General features: G+C 44.7%; 26 non-coding genes across 26 annotated transcripts; 20 read left to right on the top strand and 6 right to left on the bottom strand.

Annotated features, from left to right (window-relative positions):
* Window positions 1–20: 20 nt before the first annotated feature.
* trnad-guc (transfer RNA aspartic acid (anticodon GUC)) lies at window positions 21–92 on the top strand. Its single transcript has one exon. It is a non-coding gene; the product is annotated as a tRNA-Asp (tRNA).
* A 577-nt stretch (window positions 93–669) lies between these two features.
* trnav-aac (transfer RNA valine (anticodon AAC)) lies at window positions 670–742 on the top strand. The gene has a single exon. It is a non-coding gene; the product is annotated as a tRNA-Val (tRNA).
* Window positions 743–1,341: 599 nt separating this feature from the next.
* Window positions 1,342–1,414, top strand: trnav-cac (transfer RNA valine (anticodon CAC)). Its single transcript has one exon. It is a non-coding gene; the product is annotated as a tRNA-Val (tRNA).
* Window positions 1,415–1,887: 473 nt separating this feature from the next.
* trnaq-uug (transfer RNA glutamine (anticodon UUG)) lies at window positions 1,888–1,959 on the bottom strand. The gene has a single exon. It is a non-coding gene; the product is annotated as a tRNA-Gln (tRNA).
* A 151-nt stretch (window positions 1,960–2,110) lies between these two features.
* trnad-guc (transfer RNA aspartic acid (anticodon GUC)) lies at window positions 2,111–2,182 on the top strand. The gene has a single exon. It is a non-coding gene; the product is annotated as a tRNA-Asp (tRNA).
* Window positions 2,183–2,764: 582 nt separating this feature from the next.
* On the top strand, window positions 2,765–2,837 carry trnav-aac (transfer RNA valine (anticodon AAC)). The gene has a single exon. It is a non-coding gene; the product is annotated as a tRNA-Val (tRNA).
* A 599-nt stretch (window positions 2,838–3,436) lies between these two features.
* On the top strand, window positions 3,437–3,509 carry trnav-cac (transfer RNA valine (anticodon CAC)). Its single transcript has one exon. It is a non-coding gene; the product is annotated as a tRNA-Val (tRNA).
* A 474-nt stretch (window positions 3,510–3,983) lies between these two features.
* On the bottom strand, window positions 3,984–4,055 carry trnaq-uug (transfer RNA glutamine (anticodon UUG)). Its single transcript has one exon. It is a non-coding gene; the product is annotated as a tRNA-Gln (tRNA).
* A 151-nt stretch (window positions 4,056–4,206) lies between these two features.
* trnad-guc (transfer RNA aspartic acid (anticodon GUC)) lies at window positions 4,207–4,278 on the top strand. Its single transcript has one exon. It is a non-coding gene; the product is annotated as a tRNA-Asp (tRNA).
* A 582-nt stretch (window positions 4,279–4,860) lies between these two features.
* Window positions 4,861–4,933, top strand: trnav-aac (transfer RNA valine (anticodon AAC)). Its single transcript has one exon. It is a non-coding gene; the product is annotated as a tRNA-Val (tRNA).
* Window positions 4,934–5,532: 599 nt separating this feature from the next.
* Window positions 5,533–5,605, top strand: trnav-cac (transfer RNA valine (anticodon CAC)). Its single transcript has one exon. It is a non-coding gene; the product is annotated as a tRNA-Val (tRNA).
* Window positions 5,606–6,079: 474 nt separating this feature from the next.
* Window positions 6,080–6,151, bottom strand: trnaq-uug (transfer RNA glutamine (anticodon UUG)). Its single transcript has one exon. It is a non-coding gene; the product is annotated as a tRNA-Gln (tRNA).
* Window positions 6,152–6,302: 151 nt separating this feature from the next.
* Window positions 6,303–6,374, top strand: trnad-guc (transfer RNA aspartic acid (anticodon GUC)). Its single transcript has one exon. It is a non-coding gene; the product is annotated as a tRNA-Asp (tRNA).
* Window positions 6,375–6,951: 577 nt separating this feature from the next.
* trnav-aac (transfer RNA valine (anticodon AAC)) lies at window positions 6,952–7,024 on the top strand. Its single transcript has one exon. It is a non-coding gene; the product is annotated as a tRNA-Val (tRNA).
* Window positions 7,025–7,623: 599 nt separating this feature from the next.
* On the top strand, window positions 7,624–7,696 carry trnav-cac (transfer RNA valine (anticodon CAC)). The gene has a single exon. It is a non-coding gene; the product is annotated as a tRNA-Val (tRNA).
* Window positions 7,697–8,170: 474 nt separating this feature from the next.
* On the bottom strand, window positions 8,171–8,242 carry trnaq-uug (transfer RNA glutamine (anticodon UUG)). Its single transcript has one exon. It is a non-coding gene; the product is annotated as a tRNA-Gln (tRNA).
* Window positions 8,243–8,393: 151 nt separating this feature from the next.
* On the top strand, window positions 8,394–8,465 carry trnad-guc (transfer RNA aspartic acid (anticodon GUC)). Its single transcript has one exon. It is a non-coding gene; the product is annotated as a tRNA-Asp (tRNA).
* A 577-nt stretch (window positions 8,466–9,042) lies between these two features.
* On the top strand, window positions 9,043–9,115 carry trnav-aac (transfer RNA valine (anticodon AAC)). Its single transcript has one exon. It is a non-coding gene; the product is annotated as a tRNA-Val (tRNA).
* A 599-nt stretch (window positions 9,116–9,714) lies between these two features.
* Window positions 9,715–9,787, top strand: trnav-cac (transfer RNA valine (anticodon CAC)). Its single transcript has one exon. It is a non-coding gene; the product is annotated as a tRNA-Val (tRNA).
* Window positions 9,788–10,261: 474 nt separating this feature from the next.
* trnaq-uug (transfer RNA glutamine (anticodon UUG)) lies at window positions 10,262–10,333 on the bottom strand. The gene has a single exon. It is a non-coding gene; the product is annotated as a tRNA-Gln (tRNA).
* A 151-nt stretch (window positions 10,334–10,484) lies between these two features.
* Window positions 10,485–10,556, top strand: trnad-guc (transfer RNA aspartic acid (anticodon GUC)). The gene has a single exon. It is a non-coding gene; the product is annotated as a tRNA-Asp (tRNA).
* Window positions 10,557–11,133: 577 nt separating this feature from the next.
* On the top strand, window positions 11,134–11,206 carry trnav-aac (transfer RNA valine (anticodon AAC)). The gene has a single exon. It is a non-coding gene; the product is annotated as a tRNA-Val (tRNA).
* A 599-nt stretch (window positions 11,207–11,805) lies between these two features.
* Window positions 11,806–11,878, top strand: trnav-cac (transfer RNA valine (anticodon CAC)). The gene has a single exon. It is a non-coding gene; the product is annotated as a tRNA-Val (tRNA).
* Window positions 11,879–12,352: 474 nt separating this feature from the next.
* On the bottom strand, window positions 12,353–12,424 carry trnaq-uug (transfer RNA glutamine (anticodon UUG)). Its single transcript has one exon. It is a non-coding gene; the product is annotated as a tRNA-Gln (tRNA).
* Window positions 12,425–13,184: 760 nt separating this feature from the next.
* trnav-aac (transfer RNA valine (anticodon AAC)) lies at window positions 13,185–13,257 on the top strand. The gene has a single exon. It is a non-coding gene; the product is annotated as a tRNA-Val (tRNA).
* Window positions 13,258–13,856: 599 nt separating this feature from the next.
* Window positions 13,857–13,929, top strand: trnav-cac (transfer RNA valine (anticodon CAC)). Its single transcript has one exon. It is a non-coding gene; the product is annotated as a tRNA-Val (tRNA).
* The last annotated feature ends 4,288 nt before the right edge of the window (window positions 13,930–18,217 follow it).

Here is an 18,217-nt window from a genome sequence, read left to right on the forward strand (position 1 = left end):
CCCCGACAGTGCCTTGCAGGTCCTCGTTAGTATAGTGGACAGTATCTCCGCCTGTCACGCGGAAGACCGGGGTTCGATTCCCCGACGGGGAGTGAGCAGTCTCCTTCTCTGCTCTGCCTTTTACCTGGAATGACCACATACCCGTTAATCGCACGCTACGTGCATTTTTTTGCACAGAGTCCATCATTCAAAAAGACCCTGTGGAATTTCTCCACCACATCCTAGTCAATCTAACAATCTAGTCCTATAATGGGTTTGAAAAAACATCAATTCCACCTGTGCACTCACAAGTCAAAAATGTCTTCTAGGCAAGAGCTCCCATGAGAAGAGAAGCTAGTCCAAGAGAACTCTGCTTGTCCAGCGTTTTCTCTGCTTTACTTGCGTCCCTATTAACAAATAAGTCTCTTGGGTTTGTCTTCTGTAGGTTGTGTGCTAGCCTGACAAAGAACATCAAAGAGCTTGTCAACAAGAAGATCAGCTCCCATTTGAAGAGATGCTATCTCGAGATCACAATTTGGATTGTCAATATAACCATAAATGGAGGAATGCTTGAAAAATGACACAAATGGGAGTTCCCCCGCTTCTCACTAGTCCTACATGATCTGTCATAAAAGTCCTGAAATGTGAGAAGGCATCGAAATGCCCCTCTAATGACGAGAAGGCATGCACGTTTCCGTAGTGTAGTGGTTATCACGTTCGCCTAACACGCGAAAGGTCCCTGGTCCGAAACCAGGCGGAAACATGCTTCTTTGTTTCCCGATACAAAAGTGTCTTCCTGCAGGCATTGCTTTATCTTATGGGGTTGTACTGCTGTTTGGGACACAGAGGAGAGAAAGTACTCAAATCTTGTCCAGGGCTCTGACGCTTGTAACCTTTGGATGCTCATGTTGCTAAAAAGTTGTCTATAGCCCAAATTTCAGGAAATTTCACACAAATCAACATGTCTCCAGTCACCATATTCACTGAAGATGCAGGCACAGACTAAGCTCTTGGAAATGAGTGGCTCTAGCTGGCCTGCACAGGACTTGGGCCTATTTTCAGCCAATGCACAACGCGATCAAACGCATGGCCTCTTTAGGCAACAGTTCTGCTGCTCGAGGTTCTGGGGTTCTTAGGCCAGCATATGTCGAGCTGCGCTTGCTTCAGAGAACTCCTAAATGTCAAAAGTTTAAGTGAGCCTAACATCGAGACTATAGTTCAGATTCCTTGCTAGCGAGCGTCTGTCTCTTCTCCATGGTTCCTTCCGTTCAAGGGCATGATAGTAACATGCCATCAGATTTGTCAGATTGGTCAGATTACTGATTAAGACACATTCCAAAGCCAAGCGAGCCATCGCTCACCGTTTCCGTAGTGTAGTGGTTATCACATTCGCCTCACACGCGGAAGGTCCCCGGTCCGAAACCGGGCGGAAACATGGGTCTTTTGCTTCTTTGGTCACAAGGGAATTGATGTTCACTGTTTAGACAACTCTGCTTGTCCAGCATTTTCTGTGTTTTACTTGCATCCCTATTGAGAAATAAGACTCCTAGTTTCTCTTCTATCGGTTGTGTGCTAGCCAAGCAAAGGACATCAAAGAGCTTGTCAACCAGAAGCTCGGGGCCTTCAGTGGTGGAAACAGAGTTAGAAGTGAGAAGAGTACAAGGGGAATTGTTGCCTTGAGTCAAGGTGGCCAATGAAAGATACAGCAGGACGCTGAAGTGGAAAGTGCAGTACAAGAGCATGAGCGAGGTTGGGTGCGGCATGAAGACCACGCGCAGATGGGATCAGCCAACAGAAGAGGAGTGGAATTGACTGGGCCACTAACTTGTTCTATAAGTAATTAGACTCTCATGCTAGCGTGTGCTAATGCTAATGCAACTGCGGAGCAAAGGGCAAAAAAGCCAAATGAGGCTCCACTGAGACTTGAACTCAGATCACTGGATTCAAAGTCCAGAGTGCTAACCGTTACACCATGGAACCCTCCTGCAAGCAGAAAAAAGTTCTCTGTCAAACACCCATAAAACTGTAGTTCCTGGTAAAGTGATGGGGATTTTTACATGGCCGACGACAATTTGCGTGTCATACCTGCTGCGAATCCCACCTTGACGTGTCCCCGACAGTGCCTTGCAGGTCCTCGTTAGTATAGTGGACAGTATCTCCGCCTGTCACGCGGAAGACCGGGGTTCGATTCCCCGACGGGGAGTGAGCAGTCTCCTTCTCTGCTCTGCCTTTTACCTGGAATGACCACACACCCGTTAATCGCACGCTACGTGCATTTTTTTGCACAGAGTCCATCATTCAAAAAGACCCTGTGGAATTTCTCCACCACATCCTAGTCAATCTAACAATCTAGTCCTATAATGGGTTTGAAAAAACATCAATTCCACCTGTGCACTCACAAGTCAAAAATGTCTTCTAGGCAAGAGCTCCCATGAGAAGAGAAGCTAGTCCAAGAGAACTCTGCTTGTCCAGCGTTTTCTCTGCTTTACTTGCGTCCCTATTAACAAATAAGTCTCTTGGGTTTGTCTTCTGTAGGTTGTGTGCTAGCCTGACAAAGAACATCAAAGAGCTTGTCAACAAGAAGATCAGCTCCCATTTGAAGAGATGCTATCTCGAGATCACAATTTGGATTGTCAATATAACCATAAATGGGGGAATGCTTGAAAAATGACACAAATGGGAGTTCCCCCGCTTCTCACTAGTCCTACATGATCTGTCATAAAAGTCCTGAAATGTGAGAAGGCATCGAAATGCCCCTCTAATGACGAGAGGGCATGCAGGCTCCGTTTCCGTAGTGTAGTGGTTATCACGTTCGCCTAACACGCGAAAGGTCCCTGATCCGAAACCAGGCGGAAACATGCTTCTTTGTTTCCCGATACAAAAGTGTCTGCCTGCAGGCATTGCTTTATCTTATGGGGTTGTACTGCTGTTTGGGACACAGAGGAGAGAAAGTACTCAAATCTTGTACAGGGCTCTGACGCTTGTAACCTTTGGATGCTCATGTTGCTAAAAAGTTGTCTATAGCCCAAATTTCAGGAAATTTCACACAAATCAACATGTCTCCAGTCACCATATTCACTGAAGATGCAGGCACAGACTAAGCTCTTGGAAATGAGTGGCTCTAGCTGGCCTGCACAGGACTTGGGCCTATTTTCAGCCAATGCACAACGCGATCAAACGCATGGCCTCTTTAGGCAACAGTTCTGCTGCTCGAGGTTCTGGGGTTCTTAGGCCAGCATATGTCGAGCTGCGCTTGCTTCAGAGAACTCCTAAATGTCAAAAGTTTAAGTGAGCCTAACATCGAGACTATAGTTCAGATTCCTTGCTAGCGAGCGTCTGTCTCTTCTCCATGGTTCCTTCCGTTCAAGGGCATGATAGTAACATGCCATCAGATTTGTCAGATTGGTCAGATTACTGATTAAGACACATTCCAAAGCCAAGCGAGCCATCGCTCACCGTTTACGTAGTGTAGTGGTTATCACATTCGCCTCACACGCGAAAGGTCCCCGGTCCGAAACCGGGCGGAAACATGGGTCTTTTGCTTCTTTGGTCACAAGGGAATTGATGTTCACTGTTTAGACAACTCTGCTTGTCCAGCATTTTCTCTGTTTTACTTGCGTCCCTATTGAGAAATAAGACTCCTAGTTTTGTCTTCTATCGGTTGTGTGCTAGCCAAGCAAAGGACATCAAAGAGCTTGTCAACCAGAAGCTCGGGGCCTTCAGTGGTGGCAACAGAGTTAGAAGTGAGAAGAGTACAAGGGGAATTGTTGCCTTGAGTCAAGGTGGCCAATGAAAGATACAGCAGGACGCTGAAGTGGAAAGTGCAGTACAAGAGCATGAGCGAGGTTGGGTGCGGCATGAAGACCACGCGCAGATGGGATCAGCCAACAGAAGAGGAGTGGAATTGACTGGGCCACTAACTTGTTCTATAAGTAATTAGACTCTCATGCTAGCGTGTGCTAATGCTAATGCAACTGCGGAGCAAAGGGCAAAAAAGCCAAATGAGGCTCCACTGAGACTTGAACTCAGATCACTGGATTCAAAGTCCAGAGTGCTAACCGTTATACCATGGAACCCTCCTGCAAGCAGAAAAAAGTTCTCTGTCAAACACCCATAAAACTGTAGTTCCTGGTAAAGTGATGGGGATTTTTACATGGCCAACGACAATTTGTGTGTCATACCTGCTGCGAATCCCACCTTGACGTGTCCCCAACAGTGCCTTGCAGGTCCTCGTTAGTATAGTGGACAGTATGTCCGCCTGTCACGCGGAAGACCGGGGTTCGATTCCCCGACGGGGAGTGAGCAGTCTCCTTCTCTGCTCTGCCTTTTACCTGGAATGACCACACACCCGTTAATCGCACGCTACGTGCATTTTTTTGCACAGAGTCCATCATTCAAAAAGACCCTGTGGAATTTCTCCACCACATCCTAGTCAATCTAACAATCTAGTCCTATAATGGGTTTGAAAAAACATCAATTCCACCTGTGCACTCACAAGTCAAAAATGTCTTCTAGGCAAGAGCTCCCATGAAAAGAGAAGCTAGTCCAAGAGAACTCTGCTTGTCCAGCGTTTTCTCTGCTTTACTTGCGTCCCTATTAACAAATAAGTCTCTTGGGTTTGTCTTCTGTAGGTTGTGTGCTAGCCTGACAAAGAACATCAAAGAGCTTGTCAACAAGAAGATCAGCTCCCATTTGAAGAGATGCTATCTCGAGATCACAATTTGGATTGTCAATATAACCATAAATGGGGGAATGCTTGAAAAATGACACAAATGGGAGTTCCCCCGCTTCTCACTAGTCCTACATGATCTGTCATAAAAGTCCTGAAATGTGAGAAGGCATCGAAATGCCCCTCTAATGACGAGAGGGCATGCAGGCTCCGTTTCCGTAGTGTAGTGGTTATCACGTTCGCCTAACACGCGAAAGGTCCCTGATCCGAAACCAGGCGGAAACATGCTTCTTTGTTTCCCGATACAAAAGTGTCTGCCTGCAGGCATTGCTTTATCTTATGGGGTTGTACTGCTGTTTGGGACACAGAGGAGAGAAAGTACTCAAATCTTGTACAGGGCTCTGACGCTTGTAACCTTTGGATGCTCATGTTGCTAAAAAGTTGTCTATAGCCCAAATTTCAGGAAATTTCACACAAATCAACATGTCTCCAGTCACCATATTCACTGAAGATGCAGGCACAGACTAAGCTCTTGGAAATGAGTGGCTCTAGCTGGCCTGCACAGGACTTGGGCCTATTTTCAGCCAATGCACAACGCGATCAAACGCATGGCCTCTTTAGGCAACAGTTCTGCTGCTCGAGGTTCTGGGGTTCTTAGGCCAGCATATGTCGAGCTGCGCTTGCTTCAGAGAACTCCTAAATGTCAAAAGTTTAAGTGAGCCTAACATCGAGACTATAGTTCAGATTCCTTGCTAGCGAGCGTCTGTCTCTTCTCCATGGTTCCTTCCGTTCAAGGGCATGATAGTAACATGCCATCAGATTTGTCAGATTGGTCAGATTACTGATTAAGACACATTCCAAAGCCAAGCGAGCCATCGCTCACCGTTTACGTAGTGTAGTGGTTATCACATTCGCCTCACACGCGAAAGGTCCCCGGTCCGAAACCGGGCGGAAACATGGGTCTTTTGCTTCTTTGGTCACAAGGGAATTGATGTTCACTGTTTAGACAACTCTGCTTGTCCAGCATTTTCTCTGTTTTACTTGCGTCCCTATTGAGAAATAAGACTCCTAGTTTTGTCTTCTATCGGTTGTGTGCTAGCCAAGCAAAGGACATCAAAGAGCTTGTCAACCAGAAGCTCGGGGCCTTCAGTGGTGGCAACAGAGTTAGAAGTGAGAAGAGTACAAGGGGAATTGTTGCCTTGAGTCAAGGTGGCCAATGAAAGATACAGCAGGACGCTGAAGTGGAAAGTGCAGTACAAGAGCATGAGCGAGGTTGGGTGCGGCATGAAGACCACGCGCAGATGGGATCAGCCAACAGAAGAGGAGTGGAATTGACTGGGCCACTAACTTGTTCTATAAGTAATTAGACTCTCATGCTAGCGTGTGCTAATGCTAATGCAACTGCGGAGCAAAGGGCAAAAAAGCCAAATGAGGCTCCACTGAGACTTGAACTCAGATCACTGGATTCAAAGTCCAGAGTGCTAACCGTTATACCATGGAACCCTCCTGCAAGCAGAAAAAAGTTCTCTGTCAAACACCCATAAAACTGTAGTTCCTGGTAAAGTGATGGGGATTTTTACATGGCCAACGACAATTTGTGTGTCATACCTGCTGCGAATCCCACCTTGACGTGTCCCCGACAGTGCCTTGCAGGTCCTCGTTAGTATAGTGGACAGTATCTCCGCCTGTCACGCGGAAGACCGGGGTTCGATTCCCCGACGGGGAGTGAGCAGTCTCCTTCTCTGCTCTGCCTTTTACCTGGAATGACCACACACCCGTTAATCGCACGCTACGTGCATTTTTTTGCACAGAGTCCATCATTCAAAAAGACCCTGTGGAATTTCTCCACCACATCCTAGTCAATCTAACAATCTAGTCCTATAATGGGTTTGAAAAAACATCAATTCCACCTGTGCACTCACAAGTCAAAAATGTCTTCTAGGCAAGAGCTCCCATGAGAAGAGAAGCTAGTCCAAGAGAACTCTGCTTGTCCAGCGTTTTCTCTGCTTTACTTGCGTCCCTATTAACAAATAAGTCTCTTGGGTTTGTCTTCTGTAGGTTGTGTGCTAGCCTGACAAAGAACATCAAAGAGCTTGTCAACAAGAAGATCAGCTCCCATTTGAAGAGATGCTATCTCGAGATCACAATTTGGATTGTCAATATAACCATAAATGGGGGAATGCTTGAAAAATGACACAAATGGGAGTTCCCCCGCTTCTCACTAGTCCTACATGATCTGTCATAAAAGTCCTGAAATGTGAGAAGGCATCGAAATGCCCCTCTAATGACGAGAAGGCATGCACGTTTCCGTAGTGTAGTGGTTATCACGTTCGCCTAACACGCGAAAGGTCCCTGGTCCGAAACCAGGCGGAAACATGCTTCTTTGTTTCCCGATACAAAAGTGTCTTCCTGCAGGCATTGCTTTATCTTATGGGGTTGTACTGCTGTTTGGGACACAGAGGAGAGAAAGTACTCAAATCTTGTACAGGGCTCTGACGCTTGTAACCTTTGGATGCTCATGTTGCTAAAAAGTTGTCTATAGCCCAAATTTCAGGAAATTTCACACAAATCAACATGTCTCCAGTCACCATATTCACTGAAGATGCAGGCACAGACTAAGCTCTTGGAAATGAGTGGCTCTAGCTGGCCTGCACAGGACTTGGGCCTATTTTCAGCCAATGCACAACGCGATCAAACGCATGGCCTCTTTAGGCAACAGTTCTGCTGCTCGAGGTTCTGGGGTTCTTAGGCCAGCATATGTCGAGCTGCGCTTGCTTCAGAGAACTCCTAAATGTCAAAAGTTTAAGTGAGCCTAACATCGAGACTATAGTTCAGATTCCTTGCTAGCGAGCGTCTGTCTCTTCTCCATGGTTCCTTCCGTTCAAGGGCATGATAGTAACATGCCATCAGATTTGTCAGATTGGTCAGATTACTGATTAAGACACATTCCAAAGCCAAGCGAGCCATCGCTCACCGTTTCCGTAGTGTAGTGGTTATCACATTCGCCTCACACGCGGAAGGTCCCCGGTCCGAAACCGGGCGGAAACATGGGTCTTTTGCTTCTTTGGTCACAAGGGAATTGATGTTCACTGTTTAGACAACTCTGCTTGTCCAGCATTTTCTGTGTTTTACTTGCATCCCTATTGAGAAATAAGACTCCTAGTTTTGTCTTCTATCGGTTGTGTGCTAGCCAAGCAAAGGACATCAAAGAGCTTGTCAACCAGAAGCTCGGGGCCTTCAGTGGTGGAAACAGAGTTAGAAGTGAGAAGAGTACAAGGGGAATTGTTGCCTTGAGTCAAGGTGGCCAATGAAAGATACAGCAGGACGCTGAAGTGGAAAGTGCAGTACAAGAGCATGAGCGAGGTTGGGTGCGGCATGAAGACCACGCGCAGATGGGATCAGCCAACAGAAGAGGAGTGGAATTGACTGGGCCACTAACTTGTTCTATAAGTAATTAGACTCTCATGCTAGCGTGTGCTAATGCTAATGCAACTGCGGAGCAAAGGGCAAAAAAGCCAAATGAGGCTCCACTGAGACTTGAACTCAGATCACTGGATTCAAAGTCCAGAGTGCTAACCGTTACACCATGGAACCCTCCTGCAAGCAGAAAAAAGTTCTCTGTCAAACACCCATAAAACTGTAGTTCCTGGTAAAGTGATGGGGATTTTTACATGGCCGACGACAATTTGCGTGTCATACCTGCTGCGAATCCCACCTTGACGTGTCCCCGACAGTGCCTTGCAGGTCCTCGTTAGTATAGTGGACAGTATCTCCGCCTGTCACGCGGAAGACAGGGGTTCGATTCCCCGACGGGGAGTGAGCAGTCTCCTTCTCTGCTCTGCCTTTTACCTGGAATGACCACACACCCGTTAATCGCACGCTACGTGCATTTTTTTGCACAGAGTCCATCATTCAAAAAGACCCTGTGGAATTTCTCCACCACATCCTAGTCAATCTAACAATCTAGTCCTATAATGGCTTTGAAAAAACATCAATTCCACCTGTGCACTCACAAGTCAAAAATGTCTTCTAGGCAAGAGCTCCCATGAGAAGAGAAGCTAGTCCAAGAGAACTCTGCTTGTCCAGCGTTTTCTCTGCTTTACTTGCGTCCCTATTAACAAATAAGTCTCTTGGGTTTGTCTTCTGTAGGTTGTGTGCTAGCCTGACAAAGAACATCAAAGAGCTTGTCAACAAGAAGATCAGCTCCCATTTGAAGAGATGCTATCTCGAGATCACAATTTGGATTGTCAATATAACCATAAATGGGGGAATGCTTGAAAAATGACACAAATGGGAGTTCCCCCGCTTCTCACTAGTCCTACATGATCTGTCATAAAAGTCCTGAAATGTGAGAAGGCATCGAAATGCCCCTCTAATGACGAGAAGGCATGCACGTTTCCGTAGTGTAGTGGTTATCACGTTCGCCTAACACGCGAAAGGTCCCTGGTCCGAAACCAGGCGGAAACATGCTTCTTTGTTTCCCGATACAAAAGTGTCTTCCTGCAGGCATTGCTTTATCTTATGGGGTTGTACTGCTGTTTGGGACACAGAGGAGAGAAAGTACTCAAATCTTGTACAGGGCTCTGACGCTTGTAACCTTTGGATGCTCATGTTGCTAAAAAGTTGTCTATAGCCCAAATTTCAGGAAATTTCACACAAATCAACATGTCTCCAGTCACCATATTCACTGAAGATGCAGGCACAGACTAAGCTCTTGGAAATGAGTGGCTCTAGCTGGCCTGCACAGGACTTGGGCCTATTTTCAGCCAATGCACAACGCGATCAAACGCATGGCCTCTTTAGGCAACAGTTCTGCTGCTCGAGGTTCTGGGGTTCTTAGGCCAGCATATGTCGAGCTGCGCTTGCTTCAGAGAACTCCTAAATGTCAAAAGTTTAAGTGAGCCTAACATCGAGACTATAGTTCAGATTCCTTGCTAGCGAGCGTCTGTCTCTTCTCCATGGTTCCTTCCGTTCAAGGGCATGATAGTAACATGCCATCAGATTTGTCAGATTGGTCAGATTACTGATTAAGACACATTCCAAAGCCAAGCGAGCCATCGCTCACCGTTTCCGTAGTGTAGTGGTTGTCACATTCGCCTCACACGCGGAAGGTCCCCGGTCCGAAACCGGGCGGAAACATGGGTCTTTTGCTTCTTTGGTCACAAGGGAATTGATGTTCACTGTTTAGACAACTCTGCTTGTCCAGCATTTTCTGTGTTTTACTTGCATCCCTATTGAGAAATAAGACTCCTAGTTTTGTCTTCTATCGGTTGTGTGCTAGCCAAGCAAAGGACATCAAAGAGCTTGTCAACCAGAAGCTCGGGGCCTTCAGTGGTGGAAACAGAGTTAGAAGTGAGAAGAGTACAAGGGGAATTGTTGCCTTGAGTCAAGGTGGCCAATGAAAGATACAGCAGGACGCTGAAGTGGAAAGTGCAGTACAAGAGCATGAGCGAGGTTGGGTGCGGCATGAAGACCACGCGCAGATGGGATCAGCCAACAGAAGAGGAGTGGAATTGACTGGGCCACTAACTTGTTCTATAAGTAATTAGACTCTCATGCTAGCGTGTGCTAATGCTAATGCAACTGCGGAGCAAAGGGCAAAAAAGCCAAATGAGGCTCCACTGAGACTTGAACTCAGATCACTGGATTCAAAGTCCAGAGTGCTAACCGTTACACCATGGAACCCTCCTGCAAGCAGAAAAAAGTTCTCTGTCAAACACCTATAAAACTGTAGTTCCTGGTAAAGTGATGGGGATTTTTACATGGCCGACGACAATTTGCGTGTCATACCTGCTGCGAATCCCACCTTGACGTGTCCCCGACAGTGCCTTGCAGGTCCTCGTTAGTATAGTGGACAGTATCTCCGCCTGTCACGCAGAAGACCGGGGTTCGATTCCCCGACGGGGAGTGAGCAGTCTCCTTCTCTGCTCTGCCTTTTACCTGGAATGACCACACACCCGTTAATCGCACGCTACGTGCATTTTTTTGCACAGAGTCCATCATTCAAAAAGACCCTGTGGAATTTCTCCACCACATCCTAGTCAATCTAACAATCTAGTCCTATAATGGGTTTGAAAAAACATCAATTCCACCTGTGCACTCACAAGTCAAAAATGTCTTCTAGGCAAGAGCTCCCATGAGAAGAGAAGCTAGTCCAAGAGAACTCTGCTTGTCCAGCGTTTTCTCTGCTTTACTTGCGTCCCTATTAACAAATAAGTCTCTTGGGTTTGTCTTCTGTAGGTTGTGTGCTAGCCTGACAAAGAACATCAAAGAGCTTGTCAACAAGAAGATCAGCTCCCATTTGAAGAGATGCTATCTTGAGATCACAATTTGGATTGTCAATATAACCATAAATGGGGGAATGCTTGAAAAATGACACAAATGGGAGTTCCCCCGCTTCTCACTAGTCCTACATGATCTGTCATAAAAGTCCTGAAATGTGAGAAGGCATCGAAATGCCCCTCTAATGACAAGAGGGCATGCACGTTTCCGTAGTGTAGTGGTTATCACGTTCGCCTAACACGCGAAAGGTCCCTGGTCCGAAACCAGGCGGAAACATGCTTCTTTGTTTCCCGATACAAAAGTGTCTGCCTGCAGGCATTGCTTTATCTTATGGGGTTGTACTGCTGTTTGGGACACAGAGGAGAGAAAGTACTCAAATCTTGTACAGGGCTCTGACGCTTGTAACCTTTGGATGCTCATGTTGCTAAAAAGTTGTCTATAGCCCAAATTTCAGGAAATTTCACACAAATCAACATGTCTCCAGTCACCATATTCACTGAAGATGCAGGCACAGACTAAGCTCTTGGAAATGAGTGGCTCTAGCTGGCCTGCACAGGACTTGGGCCTATTTTCAGCCAATGCACAACGCGATCAAACGCATGGCCTCTTTAGGCAACAGTTCTGCTGCTCGAGGTTCTGGGGTTCTTAGGCCAGCATATGTCGAGCTGCGCTTGCTTCAGAGAACTCCTAAATGTCAAAAGTTTAAGTGAGCCTAACATCGAGACTATAGTTCAGATTCCTTGCTAGCGAGCGTCTGTCTCTTCTCCATGGTTCCTTCCGTTCAAGGGCATGATAGTAACATGCCATCAGATTTGTCAGATTGGTCAGATTACTGATTAAGACACATTCCAAAGCCAAGCGAGCCATCGCTCACCGTTTACGTAGTGTAGTGGTTATCACATTCGCCTCACACGCGAAAGGTCCCCGGTCCGAAACCGGGCGGAAACATGGGTCTTTTGCTTCTTTGGTCACAAGGGAATTGATGTTCACTGTTTAGACAACTCTGCTTGTCCAGCATTTTCTCTGTTTTACTTGCGTCCCTATTGAGAAATAAGACTCCTAGTTTTGTCTTCTATCGGTTGTGTGCTAGCCAAGCAAAGGACATCAAAGAGCTTGTCAACCAGAAGCTCGGGGCCTTCAGTGGTGGCAATAGAGTTAGAAGTGAGAAGAGTACAAGGGGAATTGTTGCCTTGAGTCAAGGTGGCCAATGAAAGATACAGCAGGACGCTGAAGTGGAAAGTGCAGTACAAGAGCATGAGCGAGGTTGGGTGCGGCATGAAGACCACGCGCAGATGGGATCAGCCAACAGAAGAGGAGTGGAATTGACTGGGCCACTAACTTGTTCTATAAGTAATTAGACTCTCATGCTAGCGTGTGCTAATGCTAATGCAACTGCGGAGCAAAGGGCAAAAAAGCCAAATGAGGCTCCACTGAGACTTGAACTCAGATCACTGGATTCAAAGTCCAGAGTGCTAACCGTTACACCATGGAACCCTCCTGCAAGCAGAAAAAAGTTCTCTGTCAAACACCCATAAAACTGTAGTTCCTGGTAAAGTGATGGGGATTTTTACATGGCCGACGACAATTTGTGTGTCATACCTGCTGCGAATCCCACCTTGACGTGTCCCCGACAGTGCCTTGCAGGTCCTCGTTAGTATAGTGGACAGTATCTCCGCCAGTCTCCTTCTCTGCTCTGCCTTTTACCTGGAATGACCACACACCCGTTAATCGCACGCTACGTGCATTTTTTTGCACAGAGTCCATCATTCAAAAAGACCCTGTGGAATTTCTCCACCACATCCTAGTCAATCTAACAATCTAGTCCTATAATGGCTTTGAAAAAACATCAATTCCACCTGTGCACTCACAAGTCAAAAATGTCTTCTAGGCAAGAGCTCCCATGAGAAGAGAAGCTAGTCCAAGAGAACTCTGCTTGTCCAGCGTTTTCTCTGCTTTACTTGCGTCCCTATTAACAAATAAGTCTCTTGGGTTTGTCTTCTGTAGGTTGTGTGCTAGCCTGACAAAGAACATCAAAGAGCTTGTCAACAAGAAGATCAGCTCCCATTTGAAGAGATGCTATCTCAAGATCACAATTTGGATTGTCAATATAACCATAAATGGGGGAATGCTTGAAAAATGACACAAATGGGAGTTCCCCCGCTTCTCACTAGTCCTACATGATCTGTCATAAAAGTCCTCAAATGTGAGAAGGCATCGAAATGCCCCTCTAATGACGAGAGGGCATGCACGCTCCGTTTCCGTAGTGTAGTGGTTATCACGTTCGCCTAACACGCGAAAGGTCCCTGGTCCGAAACCAGGCGGAAACATGCTTCTTTGTTTCCCGATACAAAAGTGTCTGCCTGCAGGCATTGCTTTATCTTATGGGGTTGTACTGCTGTTTGGGACACAGAGGAGAGAAAGTACTCAAATCTTGTACAGGGCTCTGACGCTTGTAACCTTTGGATGCTCATGTTGCTAAAAAGTTGTCTATAGCCCAAATTTCAGGAAATTTCACACAAATCAACATGTCTCCAGTCACCATATTCACTGAAGATGCAGGCACAGACTAAGCTCTTGGAAATGAGTGGCTCTAGCTGGCCTGCACAGGACTTGGGCCTATTTTCAGCCAATGCACAACGCGATCAAACGCATGGCCTCTTTAGGCAACAGTTCTGCTGCTCGAGGTTCTGGGGTTCTTAGGCCAGCATATGTCGAGCTGCGCTTGCTTCAGAGAACTCCTAAATGTCAAAAGTTTAAGTGAGCCTAACATCGAGACTATAGTTCAGATTCCTTGCTAGCGAGAGTCTGTCTCTTCTCCATGGTTCCTTCCGTTCAAGGGCATGATAGTAACATGCCATCAGATTTGTCAGATTGGTCAGATTACTGATTAAGACACATTCCAAAGCCAAGCGAACCATCGCTCACCGTTTCCGTAGTGTAGTGGTTATCACATTCGCCTCACACGCGAATGGTCCCCGGTCCGAAACCGGGCAGAAACATGGGTCTTTTGCTTCTTTGGTCACAAGGGAATTGATGTTCACTGTTTAGACAACTCTGCTTGTCCAGCATTTTCTCTGTTTTACTTGCGTCCCTATTGAGAAATAAGACTCCTAGTTTTGTCTTCTATCGGTTGTGTGCTAGCCAAGCAAAGGACATCAAAGAGCTTGTCAACCAGAAGCTCGGGGCCTTCAGTGGTGGCAACAGAGTTAGAAGTGAGAAGAGTACAAGGGGAATTGTTGCCTTGAGTCAAGGTGGCCAATGAAAGATACAGCAGGATGCTGAAGTGGAAAGTGCAGTACAAGAGCATGAGCGAGGTTGGGTGCGGCATGAAGACCACGCGCAGATGGGATCAGCCAACAGAAGAGGAGTGGAATTGACTGGGCCACTAACTTGTTCTTTAATAAACATCTTAAGTAGTGTAATCGGTTATTTTTCCAGCCTTAACAGGTTTACATTGTAATTGCACTGTCGACCAAACCTTCCTTCCTGCAAAGCTCCACATCATCTTGGACTGGCTATAAACAAGAGTCAACCAGTAGTGGACCTTCATCCGACAGTTTCAGTCAATAAGTCGATCTTTTTCACGTATAACATTCCCTTCTCCGGATCCAGAAACTCTTTACTCTCACCCCTTTAAAGTATGGCATCTGGCTTTAAACATTATTCCGTTTTGGTTATCTGGACACCCTTGAGGTAGGTCCCTCACATCGTTCAAAGCAGAGCAAGCTTTGGCAGTGCTTGTGGTTTATTCAGGAAAACCACTGGGTTCCCCTTGTATTGCAACGGGCCTTGCTTCCAGGCCCCCCATAGCACATTGACGTAGTCTTGGTAGTTTTGGACTTTAACAATTATAACTTGGGGTTTCCCGCTGGATCTTTGCAGGGCAAGGCCTCTATGTCAGTGGTCCACCAGTCTGACGACCTTATCCCACCATCATCAATTAAAAGCATAGACAAATTGTAAAAACTACTTTTTACTATGTTATTGATATTTCTCTGGTAAACGTAATTGAAATCCATAATTTTGCCAACTGAGACATTCCACCTTAGCTTTTATGTATCCTAGTAAGTGTCAGAACCACTATTCAGGATGAAACAAAGACCCATTGGCTGGTTGTGTACTTAGTGAGTACATCAGGCAGCAGAAACCTGAGAAAGGAGAGGAACCACCATGGAAGGACAGGCTTCTGGACGGCTTCTGGACGGCATGTATCACCACCAAATATAGGAAGTGGCTGATGTTGAGAAAGACTGAAAGACCACACAGGAACAAGACCTAAGGACAAGATTGATAGGTGCTGAGGACCAGTGATGGGAATAACTGTGCTACAAGTAACAGCGTTACTTTTTTCAGTAACGAGTAATCTAACTAATTACTATTCCTATTGTTACAACGCCGTTACAATTACTAACAAGAAAATGCGGTCCGTTACTATTTTTCAACAAACAGAAGGTTGAAGCTGTGTTCAGCTTACCGCATCTTATATCAGTTGTAGCTGACTATGTAAGTAATCTGGACGCTACAGCTTTAAGCAGCTGCGCGCGCTCCCACGGATGGTAATCACGATCACTGTCTAGCACAACACCTGGAGCTAAGGGGCAAAACAATCGCATGAGTGCTGCTGTTTGACTGAGGAAGAATAAAGTAGTTGTGGTAGGCCAATTACATGACCACTTAAAGACAAAGCAAGAAGGTGATATATACCAGTTTTTAAATTGTGTTGATAAGCCACGTAAAACCAGAGTCATGATAAACAATATATATGTGGCGTTTTTACCGTGTTTACTGTCTAAGGACAGCGCTAGCAAGCACTCTCTGCTTATGAGAGAAAAAAAAAACCAGGAAGTTTTAGGAGTGATGGCGAGAGAGAGAGAGAGAGAGAGAGTTTTGAGATGTGAGAGATTTAGCGTGTTTGGAGTGTGTAGTTAATGTGTTGTCTTGTGTAGTTAGTGTGTATTGTTGTGGATAGTTTTGTGTTGTGCGTCAGAACAATGAGGTGACTGCTGTCTCCAAGTAGAAAAAGGAGTGATACACCTGCTGCTGTCAGACCTGCAGGTATCAGGCTGTGATGTTCTCCTTTATAGTGGACAGAAATTATTTTTTTGGAGTGGCACAAATAATTTGTGTGGCATCTTATTGAATGCAGAACAGCTGATGGTTCTGTAAATAGTTTGAAATGGTTATTTTAAAAAGGGTAAAAGGTAAATGGATGCAAATAACTTTGTTTGCAAAACTTGTGCATATGATTTTAAAATTGACAATTTATATTTTTATTTACAGTTATGAAATATGATTCATTAAACATGTTTGTGATTTTAGATCAGTTGTGTTAATACAGTATGTCAAAATGAAAACATAACTGTAAATTCAGACACGTGAAGTTGTGCCAAAAAGAATGATACCAAACAAGACAAAGTAAATAGTTTTTAAAGGTAAAATGTGGAGGGAAAATCAAAAGTAGTTAAAAATGGCCAATTATACCCTGGACCCCAGAGGGTTAAACGTTTTTTTTTTTAAAGTAACGCAATAGCTACTTTTCAAGTAATTAATTACTTTAGAATATTGTAACTCAGTTACTTTTTTGAAGTAGTAACTAGTAACTATAATTAATTACTTTTTCAAAGTAACTTGCCCAACACTGCTGAGGACTACCACAACCACACACAAGATCCCAGTTGCAGACTGTGCAAAAATGCCCTTGAGGTAATTCAGCAGATAACAGTAGGGTGGAAGATGTTAGCAAGCAGGACACATGGAACGCTATAACCAGGTCATACTCATACTCAAAACAACTAAAACAAGATAAAATCGTGTGCCACTTGTAACAGTCACAATGGTTTGGTGTCTCTTTAAGTTGTTTAGTTGAGTTAGCCTGGCTAGCTTGTACAATTAGATTTTCCAAAATAAAATGGTTTGAAAATGATAAAATGACACTGCAGTACTGAGAGGAAGTAGAATTTGGAAAAAAAAAAAAAAAAAGAAAAACTTGATAAGCAACAAAGATTGGACTTTGTTATAGTGCAAATATTCAAATCTGTAATCTGTCTATTTGTAAATATTCAAATAGAGGCTCCTGACAAATGAGGGCTTTGTCTCTCATTCTAGCTTTAAATATCCTGGAAACTACATATAAGCTTGCAGTCTGATTGCATTTATTTGTGTATGCGATTCAACTCTCGAGCGGTCGTGGCCCAAGAGTTGAGAAGTCGCCTTATTATCGGAAGGTTGCTGGTTCGAGCCCTGGCTTGGACAGTCTCAGTTGTTGTATACTTGGGTAAGACACTTCACCCGTTGCCTACTGGTGGTAGTCAGAGGGCCCGGTGGTGCCAGTGTCCGGCAGCCTCACCTATGTCAGTGCGCCCCAGGATGGCTGTGGCTACAATGTAGCTTGCCATCACCAGTGTGTGGATGACTGGATGTGTAAAGCGCTTTGGGGTCCTTAGGGACTAGTAAAGCACTGTACAAATGCAGACCATTTATTTATACGGCAATAAAAGAAAGTAAAAAAAAAAAAAAGTTGCTTGTTTGTTTATTTATTATTACAATAAAAAGGAGAGTTTGAACTGTAAAGAATTGAATAACAGCAATAAGATAAATGTGGAAAATTCTTTGATTTTATTTCACAAGTCAAGCAAGTAGTTTTTTTTTTTTCTCTACCTGAAGTCTAGTGACCTCACCAGGGAATTAATGTTTACGTTCACCTATATAACTATATGAGTCTAGTTTAGATTGCATGGCTCAAAAACTAATTACATACCTTTATAAATAGGCTATATTTGTCTTTAGTTTTGACAAATGCAAAGGAATAAATTACAACTAGTAAAAAGAGTGAGCTGACATAGAGTGAGCACTCCACCCTTTTGGATCCTTATCTGAACTCCCAGTTGAGTGACCAGACCCAAGAACAGATTTTTATAATGTTGTGTTTATTCTGTACTATGTATTTAGTTTTAACAACAACTAAACAACTACTAAAAATTGGTATTGTTACAGAGTGACTTTACTTGTCTTGAGTGAGGGACTAAGCTCATAATACACACATACAGGAGAATTTATTTTCAGATTTCTTAAAATAAATAAGGAAATAAATAAACAATACAACTTAATTTGATAATCCTTTCATAAAACAGGTTATAGTATTTAAGAGGGAAAAATAGTGCTTACTAAATGAAAGAGAAAAGAAATAGATTCATAGTGGCAAATGTTAGAGGACACTCACAATACAAATCCTTGAAATGTTCCTTCTTAGTGTCAAACACATTCCTAATTGTGTAGGTCAGAATTCCC

Source organism: Neolamprologus brichardi, chromosome 11 (assembly GCF_056152115.1).
Source record: "Neolamprologus brichardi isolate AB-2024 chromosome 11, ASM5615211v1, whole genome shotgun sequence".
Lineage (NCBI taxonomy): Eukaryota > Metazoa > Chordata > Actinopteri > Cichliformes > Cichlidae > Neolamprologus > Neolamprologus brichardi.